General features: G+C 42.9%; 1 protein-coding gene across 2 annotated transcripts in view; it reads right to left on the bottom strand.

Annotated features, from left to right (window-relative positions):
- LOC108269116 (dipeptidyl aminopeptidase-like protein 6) overlaps nucleotides 1–15,000 on the bottom strand; it is a 182,689-nt gene that overhangs the window by 90,324 nt on the left and 77,365 nt on the right. The window lies entirely within an intron of this gene.

The raw sequence follows: 15,000 nt of genomic DNA, 5'->3' as shown, positions 1-15,000 counted from the left end.
TGTATGTGTAAGTCCAGTTCAAGTCTTTGGTGTTCCTCTGGTTGAGGGTCCGAATCGCATACGGGAAAAAGCTCCTCCTCACCCTCCTTGTGTTAGCCTTCAGGGAACGGAAAGGTTGCCCTGACCGTAACAGTGAGAACAGTCCATTGTTGGGATGGCTGAGGTCCTTCATTATCTTCCAGGCCTTGGTCCCGTACCACTTGTTGTAGATGGACTGCAGGTCAGGGAGCTCAGTGCAGATGATACGCTCAGCTGTTCACACCAGCCTCTGGAGAACTCATCTGTCCTGCAGGGTGCGGTTCCCAAACCAGGCTGTTCCCATCAGGATGCTCTCAACGTGCAGGTGGAAAAATCGTTCAAGTGCCTGAGGTGGAATAGACGCGGACAGGCCTTATTCACCAGGGTGTAGACATGACAGGACCATGTCAGGTCCTGTGTGATGTTGACACCAAGGTAATGAAAACTGTCTACATACTCCACTGAGGTCCTGTTGATCTCAAGTGGATGGTAGCTCCTCTCCTGCTTTGTGCTGAAGTCCACAACCAGTTCCTTTGTCTTGCTGATGTTCAGGAGGAGATTGTTCTCCTGGCACCAGTTCTCCAGGCTCTTCTAAATAGGCCTTCTCGTTGTTATTGGAGATCAGGCCCAATACAACAGTATCATTAGCAAACTTAATAATAGTGGAAGAGTTGGAAGTGGCCACACAGACATAGGTGCACAGGGAGTACAGCAGGGGGCTCAATACACATCCCTGGGGGGCTATAGTGCTGAGCGTGAGGGGGGTGAGACATGTTTTCCTACCCTAACTGCTTGTGGTCTGTCCATCAGGAAGTTGGAGATCCACTGGCACAGAGACGGTCTCAGGTCCAGGTCCTCCAGCTTGGTGATGAGTTTGGAGGGAGGTATATTGTGTGAAATACTGAGCTGTAGTCAACAAACAGCATTTTGACATCATGTAATTTCCCGGAATCCAGATGGCACAGAGAAGTGTGGAGAAGATGCGTGATGGTATTATCTGTGGAGCAATTTTGGCAGTATGAAAATGCAGTGGATCCGTGTCAGGTGTCAGGTAATGAAGAGGTGATGAAGTCTCTGGCCAGTCTTTCAAAGCACTTCATCACACCAGATGTCAAGGCGACAGGACGATAGTCGTTGGGGCAGGCGGTCTGGAGTTTTTTTAGGGACAGGAATGATGACGGACTGCTTGACGCACATAGGGATTACTGGCTTTTGCAGGGAGAGGTTGAATATCTCTGTGAACGCCGATGCTAGCTGGTCAGCACAGGCTCTGAGGACCTGACCTGTTATGCCGTCTGGTTCTGCTGCCTTCCTGATGTTCACACTCCTGAAAGTCATCCTCACATTATGCTCAGAGATGAGGAAAGTATTTTCCTCTATGGCATTCTTCATCTGCATGCATACATTCATGCTGATTGCGTCATTAGCGCTGTTTGCTGCAGCCTCGAAGTGAACATACAAAGTGTTTAACTCATCTGCCATAGAAGCGTCTGCATTCATCATTCTAGGGGCCGGTGTTTTATAGTCCGTTATTATTCTGAGGTTTCTAGCGCCACCTTGTTGGTACTGTGTCTCTAGTTTCGTCCTGTAGCTTCTGGTTGGGAAATGTCCGGACTTTTTTTTCATGACTGTATCATACGTCAGTTTCCCGATAAATCCCACAACCGCTTCCGTAAACACGTTGATGTCGTAAGAGCTACGCTAGAACATGCAGAGTCCTGCAGAGTGTCCACCGATTGGTCAGTGCGACCTCCCCCAGAACTGAAGCTTCCTGTTTAAGCCTTTGTTTGTATTTAGGCATGAGGACCATGGTGTACATTTGTACATTGTACATTGAACAAGTACGGGTCATTTGTTCCTTCTCAGGATCTCACTCGGCCAGGATGGATCTGGTATTAAAAATGACGACTGGTGAGTGTTTTGTACACCAATGGAAATGAGTGAAAAGAAAAAGAGTGAAAATGATCAAAAGAAAAAGAGGTAGAAAGTAAGAAAGGTGCAGAAATTAAACAAAATATACAAAAGTGATGTAGAGTTCATTATCTTTCCTCCTGCTCTGCTCAGATCATGTTCACGTAAACTGGAACTCATACAGACGTTTACACGCCTTGTTCTCCTGCTCAGCTTCAGAGGACGTTTCTGTTTCACTTTCAACACCTTTACTGGTTAAAAAAACTGATCTGTGTACATCCATTTCCCCTCACACTGACCGTGAGCTAGCGTTTAGCAGAATTGAGAGACTGTCAGCCAATAAGACGCGAGTATTTCCACGTATTTTCCTGTAAACCCTGTCTGATCGGTCTCGCCTCCGTACAGATATGTAAAGATATAAAATCACAACTCCGCCGTCTTCTTTTACTGACATTCAGTTACGTAGCGACGAACCGCTCCGAGTGGAGAACTATTCGGGCTAAAGAAAAAAATCTTCGGGGCAAAACGTGATTGTTTTCTTAACGATAAATAAGTAACATAATTTTATTAATATGAGTAACTGTAATCAAATTACATACATATAACATGTAATAGGTTACATTACTGCTACACTTGCACCACCTTTAATGTGATATATCAACCAACAACCTTCAAGTTAAACACAAAGAGAAATATAAGTGTGCACAAACAATTACTTTTTAAAGCACCTTTGTGTGTAATACAGTGCAGAGTGTGTAATAGTCTTTTTGGCTAGAAGTCTACCAAATTGATTTGGCAATTTTTCTTCCACTCTTCCTTGCAAAACTGCTCCGGATCCATCAGACTGTGAGCGGATCTCCTGTACACAGCCCTCAGCAAGTCATTCTATAGTTTTCACTAGGATTTAAATCTATCCATGGATAGCTCTACGCTAGAGTTATCAATGATCCCCTCTAACTTGTCCCATGCTTCCATCACCATGCTTCATCCTGGGTATTTTCACACACATTTTGACGCATGGTTTGGGGTGATTTAGTTGAGCTTGGATGTTTTTTTGTGAGAAAGGGCTTCCATCTAGCCGCACTACCCCATCGCACAGACATGTGAAGAATACGAGAGATTGTTGAGAGTAATCGGTACGTGTCAGATGTTCCTGCAGCTCCTTTAATGTTGCCGTAGGTCTCTTGGCAGCCTCCGTGGTACGGATTTGTCCTGTCCGTTCGTAAGTTTTGGAGGGACGTCCTGTTCTTAGTGATGTCACCGTGGTGCCCCATTTTCTGTATTTGTTGATGATGGCCTTCACCATGTTCACCATGTACATTTAATGTTATAGAAATTCTTTTACACCCCTCTCCTGATCGATCCCTTTAAACAGTAAGCTCCATGCAAGCTCTTTTTGATGAAAAGCTTGACTATATTGTTTTTAAAAAATATATTATTTTCATGTGTAGGCCTACTGAAGAAAATTCAGCATACAACACAACACAACACACACACACACACACACACACACACACACACACACACACACACACACACACACACACACACGCACAAATGCACACTATATCATGTACTCAGAAACGTAGCTATATAAATTACTCTAATAAATCAGCGTTTCAGGTTGTTCACTTCCACTAAATCATGTCCGATGTAATTCTATGCTGTACAACTCTATACTGTTTACTTAATTTCCATAATCATAGAAATGCCAAGCTAAGTGTGGCAGAGGGGGCGTGGCCAGGCGACAGCTCTGGGTGGAGAGAGGAGGCGAGTTGGACTAGCAGGTAACGACTGATGGTTCTCACTTTTTACAGCAGCCTAGGTGTTTGTGTGTTTTCCTTTTAGTAGATCCTGAGAGAGACGGAGTTGGCAGAGCCTGCACACAACACACACTTGCGATGACAAACAGCGGACTGTTTGGACAGTGGATTCCGGGGTTGTTTTATGTTTATGTGACATCCAGAGATAAGCACTCTTTAAAAAAAAAAAAAAAAAAAAAAGACAGACAAAACCTGAAATGCTACCAGAATACACCTGCTTCCTGAGTCGTCCTCTCCAACACACACAGGATTCCTGCAGAGAACAGTCCTGCTACACACTCGGAGTAAACACACAGGACCTTATTTATCAGACTGGATATAAACCAGTGCGTTTCTAAATCGTTCACAGGAGCGTTTACACAAAACAAAATGTGGTGTTCATGAAAATTTGGGAAAATGTCTGCACTCTATGTTTCTCTCCTGAGTTTGTGTATAAGGAGACTCATTAATCTGAACCTCCATTCACTGGCTTCACGTCGTATAATTGCCGAAGACTTACGGTGAGCTGCGTGGATCGTAGCTTTCTAACAGAAAAATACGTCATTCCAATTGGCTAATCCTGTTTCTCATCACAGCAGCTGCTCTCGGATAAACTAAAGAATGCATCCATCCATCCATCCATCCATCCATCCATCCATCCTCTGTACCGCTTATCCTACACATGGTCGTGGGGAGTCTGGAGCCTATCCCAGGAGACTCGAGGCAGGGGACACACTGGATAGGGAACAATCGCACACACACTCACACACCCATTCACACACTACAGACAATTTACAGATACCAATCCGCCTTCAACGCATGTCATTGAACTGGGGGAGGAACCCGGAGTACCCGGATGAAACCCCCAAAAGCTCAGGGAGAACACCCAAACTCCACACACACAAGGCGGAGACGGGAATCGAACCTCCAGCCCCTGAGGTGCGACCAATAAGCCACCATGCTAATATATAAGGCTCCGGGCTCCCCACGACCATGTGTAGGATAGGATCATTTGAGTTTTGTACCCCTGGATTAGTCTGTCAAGTTGAAATCACTTATTCATTTCAGTTACACACCAACTTACTGAACATTTTGTCAAACTGTTGTTCCATATTAAGACCTGAAAGAAAGCGATTCCTTAAAAAAAATCCATAAATTAAGACAAAAAAGTAATATTAGCTGCTCAGTTAGGATAAAAGTAATGGTGCCCTTGAACAGGAGGAAGAGTTAGCGTGTACAACGGTAGCTGACACGCTACGGTGGCTGAGCCACATTACTGGAAGATTTAGTGGTGAGCTTTGCCTTTTATGGGCGTTTTGTGGGTGTGGCTAATTGAAACTCGTCATGCCATGAACATGCTTGGTAATTAACAGATCAAGAGTACAAAGGAAACCAGCAAAACTTCAAATCTAGCAGGAATTTCTAGTTCAGTTTGGTTGATAATTGATAATTGAAGCCCAGTGTGCACAGACACTGACGATGGTGATGAAACGGACAGTGGGAAAGGGCGTGGCCAGGTAAGATGAATTATGAATAATCAGTGCAGCCCAGAATAATATGGAATGTAAATACATGAAAACTCCTGCAGCTGTTTGTGATTCACTGCTGCGTGAAAGTAAACACGCCCCGGTGTACTGAGTACACTTTCCCTCACACGGTAAAAGGACTGCGGTTTAGACGAGAGCGGGAGAACGTGTCTCATTCGACACTGTGCTGTGATGGCCACAGGAAAGGAAATGACTGAGAAATGATATATTTGCTGGTAATTTATTTGTGGCTGTTGGAGCAAGAGGTGTTTCAGATAAAGGAGAGCATAATTAATTCCAGGAACACGTTTAATTAGGCCGCTAAACAGTTCAGGGATGATTTGCTTTTCCTTCCAACCTAAAATGTGATGTGTTAATTTAGCAACAAGCGGACAAATCGTTAACAAATACTCGTTAGTCTGAGCATCTGCCGCACCGTACATTCTGACCATTTATTAAAGCAAAAGCAGGATTAAAAAAATATATATATATATATATGTTAAGCACCTTATAACAGATCGGGCTTTTTAAAAAAATACAATTCAACATTTAAACTCTTGCATGTCTGAGAGCTCCAGGGTGGAGGCGTGAGTGAGTTCTCCTCGGTAATGAGCAGGCTGAAAGGACGAATATGGAGCGCTGAAGGGGACACTGAGGGCTAAAGTGGCCACAAGCACAAATCTGACAGCCTGTCCATCAGAGTTACGGACAGAAAGGTCACACACTGACTGGACTGAAGTGTTTACACACACTGACTCAGTGGGGGGGATTAATACACACTGAGCAAATATCAGAGGAAAGAGGTGTAAAAGAGCTGAGGATGGAATAAAAGCATTGTTAAAGGTGTTCCTACACATACACACAAATATTACACACACGCACACACACACACACACGCACACACACACACACACACACACACACACACACACCAGATAGAAGTAATATGTGCAAGAAAAGTACAGATTAACGAACAGTGCTGTATTACATAGTGTTTGTACATTTACAGTCAAAGTTAGAATTATGTTATTACAAAGGGGGCGTGGCTAAGCCATCTGCTGTGATATCCAATCAGATCAGCTCCTCTCATTCTCTTTAATAAAGGAGTGTCCAATCAGATCAGCTCCTCTCGGTCTCTTTAAAATCCAAGTGTCCAATCAGATCAGCTCCTCTCATTCTCTTTAATAAAGGACTGTCCAATCAGATCAGCTCCTCTCGGTCTCTTTAAAATCCAAGTGTCCAATCAGATCAGCTCCTCTCATTCTCTTTAATAAAGGAGTGTCCAATCAGAACAGCTCTTCTCGGTCTCTTTAAAATCCAAGTGTCCAATCAGATCAGCTCCTCTCATTCTCTTTAATAAAGGAGTGTCCAATCAGATCAGCTCCTCTCATTCTCTTTAATACAGGACTGTCCAATCAGATCAGCTCTTCTCGGTCTCTTTAAAATCCAAGTGTCCAATCAGATCAGCTCCTCTCATTCTCTTTAATAAAGGACTGTCCAATCAGATCAGCTCTTCTCGGTCTCTTTAAAATCCAAGTGTCCAATCAGATCAGCTCCTCTCATTCTCTTTAATAAAGGAGTGTCCAATCAGATGATCTCCTCTCGGTCTCTTTAAAAGCACATGTCCGGTTTAGTTTTTGTCTGTTCATATTAAAGTCTGGTAAACAGTGACCTTGCACAAAAAGCAGTTCATAAGAAATTAACAATGACACCATTTATTAAATCTAGTTGCAGTTCCACATGTGCAGTAGGAGGCGCTGTTTCCAAGCAGCAACAGGACAAAAACTATCAAGCGCAAAAACAAACCTGCACTGACAGTTGGAATGTCATCTGTTTGTTTTACTTTATCAGAACAGAAGTGTCATTCATGACCACAAACTGACTCATGTCCAACCAGGAAACTCCAGATGTTCATGCACAGAAACAGAGCTGAACGAGTCGTGATGCTACCGTGCTGAAGAATCGATGGGTTACAGTGTGTCCGTGTATGTTCCTGTCACAGAGAATCCACAGAGAAACTCATCTATCCTGAAAATGTCAGGAAACTGACACCGGAGACTCCTCCCATAAACATCTCCTTACAGAAAACCTCAGCATGACAACGATTATACACGTTCGTATGTGGAGCGTCCACCGTACAACCCCCCTGGATGAGCTGTTACTATAGAAACGATAATGTATTAGAACGAGCGATTTTATATAGATATAAAGCTGTGAATTGCAGCTGCGCTACTGTCAGATAATTAATCAACACGTTCTGACCAATCCGAGTGCAGCGGTGTTCGATGGTCCTGGCTGACGGTGGTGTTTAGACACACGTGAAAGGATACAGACGAAGCCAGCAGATGAACGGAGGCCGGTGTTCCCTAAGCTAATTAGCTCACGCCCTCGAGCTAAAGCTGATCTCAGCAGCACACGTTTCCTCTCCCTGAACACACGCACATGATGTGTTATTACAACATGTGTAGGAATAATCCGTGAACGTGAAGAGCTGTGATTTCCCAGAAGTCTTATTTCAGCCTACAGTAAATATTCCCTGTTAACATTCATATTACAGTAATATCTTGATATGATATTTACATCACTGTAGAGTTAGGGATTAGTGAACTGTTGTCAGTTTTACTTTCTGAGACTTTATGTGAACATTTCGTGAGTTTTAATAAGCTCAAGGCTTTAGACAGACTTATAAGACTTATAGGAGTTATAGTACAGAAACATCAGACAGGACTTCTCAGAGAATTAAAATGATGGTGAGTTCAATGAAAAACCCTAAAAGTGTGACATATGATAGAATTGAACCACCGGGTTTATTTATGTGGAGGAATCCGGATACGCGTTAAGATCTGGACCAATCACACTCAACAAAATAGAGTCTATGCAAGACAAGAAAGCTACAACTGCAAAATATATATGTATTAGACATGCACCGATGTATCGGCCGATAAAGGCTATTTTTCCCCGCTATGGGCCATCGGTCGATAGTTTATAAACATCGATGATCAGGGCGATTATATCCTGTCACTCAAAAGTGGGCGGGAAAACATATGGATTGTGTGCTGCGTGTAAAGACGATGTCTCTTGTGTGGAACGACGACTAAACTGCAGTGTTTAATCTGTAATCTCTGCACTGATCATATTTCACACCGGACGCTGCAGCAGTGAAGCGCGGGTTTCAGCGCAGAGTCGAATTCATTTTCTGCCGCGCTGCTCACGCTGAATTAAAGGGCCAGTACACCGCCGAAAGATTTAAATGAAGATGAGTTACAAAAAAGTTTATATTGTACAGAAAAATATATTTGTAGAATCGTATATTTCATATCCAGGGAATGTTAAGATATAAAAAGTGGATATTATATATGACCAGTGTGATGTCAGCGATGAAGTAGAAATGCTTGTGTGTGTGGAGAGTGAACGTGAGACTGACAGGAGGATTTTTACAATTCAGTCGATGTTAATATGAATTAATGACATTCAATAAGTTAATAATCTTTCTTTAATCTTCAGAATTTAGTCCATATGTTCATGTTCATTAGAGTCATGTGTTTTCTGTTTATGAGACCAGTTACTGTCAAACAACGTGCTGAAATGGAGAGTTCTAAAACTAATAAAGTTTTCTTTCAGAATTGTGGCATTAATTATTATTAATTTAAAAGAAGGTTAAAAAAAAAGGAAGAACTATCGGTATCGGCTGAGAAATTTACTATTGGTGCATCTCTAAAATATATATCTACTTTTTAATTGAACCACTCTCATATAACTAATATAAATTATGTCAAAGGTCAAATCTCCAACCTGCAGACCAAATGTGGGCAAATTCTCCACCTTTTCGGTGGAATTTAGTCAAATGGAGCATTGGAGCAGTGGATATTATTGTCGGTACATGTCCAGTCCTGACCTCTGAGGCTCCTGTAGCGAGGCTGAAGGCGAGTGGGTTTGTTGTACTAAACTCCAGACAGAGTGTGACGGTGTTTAGCGAGAGGCTTGTGATTAATCTCTGCAGTCGCACGGTCTCCTGCGAGCTCATATTTCAGGGAGACTGATGGCCTGTTCTCCGACACCTGTGAGCTGCCAGCGCTCGCTGATGTCTTCCACTTTAGCCATCAGTGAGAGCAGAGCAACAGTGCAGCCAATTACACACAGCATCCTACACACAATCACCTCCATATGCTCCTGTTCCTGCCTTTAAGAATGCTGCTGAGGAGTTCTCTGCTGTCAGCCCGAGGATGAGCCGGGATATTTAATGATCCGTGTCTCAAACTGCACACCTAATACTAAGTGTACTTAGAGCTACAGAATAGAAACGGTTCAATTAGAGGAGCCGGGTCTGATGTTATTAATAAGCGCTCGTTTCTTGATGTAGTCATGCAGTCACTTCAACTAACTCGCGTACATCTGCAGTGTCTTCATGCCTCCTGGACTTTCCCACGTTGTTTACAGGGTTACAACCTGGACCTTGAAATGGACCTAACTGGGAGCGAAACATGGTGGTGGTAGTATCGTGAGGGTTACCTTGGCTACCTGGTTGCATCTCTGACTAATGCTCTGATTGGGATCACATGACATGAATGTATAAATAAACCATAGTATTAAAGTGAGGCAAATCAATATAGTTTGCAAAACTATTTACAAGTGAAAAACATCAAAGTCATGGTTGCATGTGTACTGCAGTGGAACCCCTAAAATCAGTTCAGGTGCAACCGGATCCCATCAGAAACCATGCGCTGTTATTACCCGAAAGGAACTGAAGTTAACTGCCACAGGAGAAATACTCAACATAAGTTTGTTTGTTAGAGAACATACCAAACACTACGAAGACCAAGGACTGATCGCAACAAGTCCAGGACAAAGTTCTGGGAAAAGCTTCTTTGCTACAGTACGTTTGGCAGAGACTCAACATTGCTCACCATCTCCACGGTGAAGCTTGCTGGTGGCAGCATCATGCTGAGAGGTAATCTTGTTCTCTTGGTTGCTCGCAAACTTCTTTTATTTATTTATTTTTTCCATTTCTGAATTATATATGTCCGCATCTTACTTTATTCATGAATCTCATTTTGTTTTGGGGGAACTTGTGTTAATTATTTGCAAATTATGTAACAAAAATCCTACTACAATCACTACTTAGTGCTTTGTGATTGGATGGAGCCTGCGTATATAGCAGAAGCAGAAAGATCATTAATAAAACTGGAAAACTGTTTGTTAAATCCAGCTAACCAGTGTTAGCGTTCTAAAGTCAGTGATAGTTAAATACAGTCAAATACATTTTGATGTCTGTTTAGTTGGGTTTTTTTTAATTAAGGGATGCCAATGGAGCATGTTAGCTAGACATATGTAGCTACCTACGTAGCTATTAACACTATAGATACAAGTATGAAACGCAGGTAACCGGCTGCTCTTACACCTGTAGTTAAAATGAGTCCAGGTTATTGTAGTAGAACAATATAATTAGCTAATTAGCTCCTGCCAAATCTCTATCTATATCTCTGTAATATAAAATATTCAACAAAATAAAGTATGAAATAAGAGCTGCACTGAAAGGCTACGTTGAGAGATAATTAGTGTCGGCTTGTTATCATGACATTGGAGGGAAAAAGTGTGTGTGTGTGTGTGTGTGTGTGTCTGAAGCAGTACACTGAAGCCTGAGCGCTAATCCAGGCTTCGTTTGTTTGACTCTCACACCGTGGGCTTTAATTGAGATTTTTCAAAATGCTGCAGTTGTAAATCCTCGAGTTAAACCTCCTGTGAATATCAGAGATTTCCGGAATAAAATCTAATCTGCTTTCATCTTGACCCACATGAAAAACACTGTAGTACACTTCGGTATTTACTGTGGTGAAGTCTAGCAGATTATAGTATACCGTAGTATATTACCGTATCTACTACACTCTGTTAACGTATACTACCGCATACTGTAGTGTTAACTACACTGAACTGATGGAAAATAATTAAATATTCGAGTTACTACAGAGTACTATGGGATACCACAGTGTGTTCTAGTGCTCATTATAACGTATTACAAAGGTTTACAACATCGCTCTGTGCTGCGAAGGTCGTCACACTTACTGTAGCACAGCTGGAGAACAATTATTACAGTAATGACCGTCGTTTTTATTTAAATATTACTATAGTAGAGTCACCACAACATATTACCACATATTACTGCAGTAAGGTTCAGAATCACTATAGTATTTACTACAGGAATGTTACTACCGTTTGTAATGTAAATCTGCCCTGAAACACTGCAGTATTTTTTTATGTGGACTGCGTCGTCTGATTCACCGAGAGACACAGGCATGAAGATTCTCACGTACTGAACACTACTGATACACGGATGCTCCGATTATTGCCACGAGGCTGCAATTAATTACAAGACTGGCCATTTTCACTCAGAAAATGACGTCTCTCGCTGTGCCAAGCCATTAACAGGAAGGCGACGCTTCTTCAGAACACACCGACAGCGGTACGTCGTCTCTGCAGGAATAAAAGGTGTGCTGTAAATGCTCTGGTCGTCAGGAGAAATGTATCTCCTCACACACGCGTCGAACTCAATTCTGTCCATTCTTCAGCGGAACAAACAAAACCGTAGTCTATGTCTCCTACAGAAACACAGAACATTCCCTCTGTTCCCCTCAAGTGCCTCTCGAATTAGCTACATGATCTCCAGGTCCGTCGTACAGCGCCGTCTCTACCTCCGCACGCGCCTCATAACACTCACTCTCACTCAGCGCGGTGTGTATAGATGTGAGAGGATGTGTAGGCGTCTCTGTACAAGGCCACGGACTAGCATTGACGTACACACATGAAAGAAGGAGACTTTCAAACTGTTCAAATGCGAAGCCGTGAGTTTGATATACTGTAGCCAGGGGTGCCAATACTTAGTCAAAGTACAAACACGTTTAACGTCTGTTCCGATCTGTCTTCATATTCAGGTTTAAATCTGAAGTGGGCGTGGCCTGCCACTCCGCCCTATCGAAACACCGACGATATAGCCTTATTTTCATTCGCAGATCATCTCCGGCACTTTACAGTGTATGAATGTATTTTTAAACTCCTGAACTCCTGAGTAAGCAAGCTGTCCGTCTTCCTGGCACGAGCTTTAAGAAGCGATGGCTCGGTGTGTAACCGCATGTTTCTTTTGTCTGTAAAGAAATACAATATTGTAGAAATGTGGGTTTTTTTGGACGTCAATGAGGCAATACTTCATCTCACATTCTCTGAGCAGGGTTTGCTGCGTATAATGCCCGCGTGTCACAGATACTAAATACTGCAACTCAGAAATAATAATAATAATGAGTCTTTATTGGTCACGTATACATTACAGCACAGTGAAATTCTTTTCTTCGCATATCCCAGCATGTTAGGAAGCTGGGGTCAGAGTGCAGGGCCAGACATGATACAGCGCCCCCTGGAGCGGAGAGGGTTAAGGGCCTTGCTCAAGGGCCCAACAGTGACAGCCTGGCAGTGCAGGGGCTTGAACCCCCGACCTTCTGATCAGTCACCCAGAACCTTAACCGCTAACCCACCACTGTGTATAAAACGCGAGCTCACTAGTTTTCCCCAAAAAAGAGTGAGAACAGGAAGAAAAAGTGCATCTACCTTTTCCTGTGTCTGAACAATTTGGGCCAGTTTTAAGTCTATTAGTGAGCTAATTTTAAAGCACCTAAAACGCTAAAAGCTTTCACTGAGACTCAGAAGCCAGCAAAAAATAAACCAAAAAAAAAAAGAATATTTGTTCATACCTGTATTTGTACAGTATTTATGTCGAATGCTTTATCTGTTCAATCTTAATGATATGTTCACATTCAGTTACATTGAAACTACCGAAGTCCTGAAACTCTACGCTACTCGGCGCCGTGCTGTCACGGGGAATTAATCAGCACCTTCTGATTCAGGAGTATTAATACACGTGGTCAACGCCACAGAGCTCCTTCAGAGGGAAAAGCCGTGTCCTGCGGCATAACGCCCGTCACACACGGGTTCATTTCCGCATGTTTACACTCGCAGTGTGTTTAAACTCTCTACATCGCGTCAGAGATCCGATCCGTGCTCCGCGCTCTACACAACCTTGCTGAAGTTTATGTGATGAAGTTGTGTTAAATGGACTGTAACTGCGACTCGGGGAAATGAACCGAACGGACATCAATTTTTCCGCACATGAATTCACCAATGGTGCATGTGCACTTAGTCGTCATGACGACGCTGCTTTTAATGAAAAGTGATGGCTAGATTTGAAACGGAGAGTGTCCTGCAGGAAGATTGGCCACTTGTGGTTTCATGTGTGTGTGTAAAATGGAGCTGCTATGTAATCCTGGACTATTTTTAAATAATGGCCTGTAGAATAAAAAAAAATACTCGACTTCAATAATCTTTCACTTTTTCGTTATTTTTTGCGTGTGTGTGAAACGCTAAAGCGTGATATAAACTGGAAAATCATTTGAAGAAGAACCCGGCTGTCGCGGACGACGAGGAGACGATGGGTACTTCTGCGGGAAAGAGCTTCATTCCGAAACAGGCAGAACAATCCAAGACGTGAGACAACGGCGTGGTCTGAACAGGTAACTGATCAGGTGATAAATAGGAGGAACCAGGCTAAGACTGGAATCGGATAACGAGGACGAGTATAAGATCAGAACCATGGGACGCTAAACGAAGAAGACGACGGCTTGGTATGTAGAGACGCTAACGCCCCGGACGTAGACACACGAGGGATATAAATACCAAACATAATCAAAAGGAGAAGACATAAACATGTGAGACACATTAGGAAACGACCCATGACGTGACGGGGCGGAGACATGACGTCGACCGTAACGAACACACGTGTAGAAAGAAAACCCGGAGCTCCGTAGCGCGCTGCTAGACACCAGTCCTTTCCTTTAGCTTCACATTATTTACGGGACACGGCTGACATTTCCTAATAAAAAGCCCAGTTACGCCATTTTATGTATGCAGAACGGTTAAAGAGGGAATTCTACTGCATCAAAGAATCGATTATTTTCCCCCCAGTGCTAATCTATAATGGATGTATTACGCTTTTAAGATAAGGTCATGCAAGACAAGTTGAATAAATGTTTCATCTAAACAGGCCGAGCGTTCCTCCTCCAGGCTGGTGATGAATTGTTCAGCAGTATGACTCAGAGCAAGACAAATATTTGAGACGTTCCCGTTTTTCCCCTCCATCGTTTGTCACTTTCCTTTTTCACTTTGTCTTTATTAAAGCTGCTTCGGATTTGAAAATATTCCCCATCACGTCATGTGTCAAATCGTTTTATCGCACTCGGCAAAAACAGGCTCTTCTTACAGCAGGTCTGCGTTCTGAGTCCTTCATTCTGATTGGGCAGAAGAGGAGGTGTTGATGAATTTTCTAGAATCTAGCGGTGGTGCAGCTGCACATCGCAGGTTTGTATTAATGCGCTCGTTCTGATACGTTATCGTTTCTATAGCAACGGATCGGTCACAGGACTCAACACACAAGCAGTGCGATTAGAAAGCTGAACACACTGACCGGAGTCACACACGTCTCCATGTTATGTCACGGTTGATAATAAATACCGCAGATCAGATTACACCTAGCATTTTACAAGCAGATTTTACATAAGGTTCAGTTTGGGATGCATATAAACACTACATCCAGGTCTTTAAAAGGAAACAAAAAAGGCCGGGATCTGTTTTTCAGAAACGAAGACAATCCAGCGTGAGCCGTGTCGAGCTAACCTGCTGAGGAACACCGAGTCCTGAAGAAGCTG

This window comes from Ictalurus punctatus, chromosome 1, assembly GCF_001660625.3.
Source record: "Ictalurus punctatus breed USDA103 chromosome 1, Coco_2.0, whole genome shotgun sequence".
Lineage (NCBI taxonomy): Eukaryota > Metazoa > Chordata > Actinopteri > Siluriformes > Ictaluridae > Ictalurus > Ictalurus punctatus.
The sequence above is the reverse complement of the archived record's forward strand: the minus strand, read 5'-3'. Positions and strand labels throughout refer to the sequence as shown.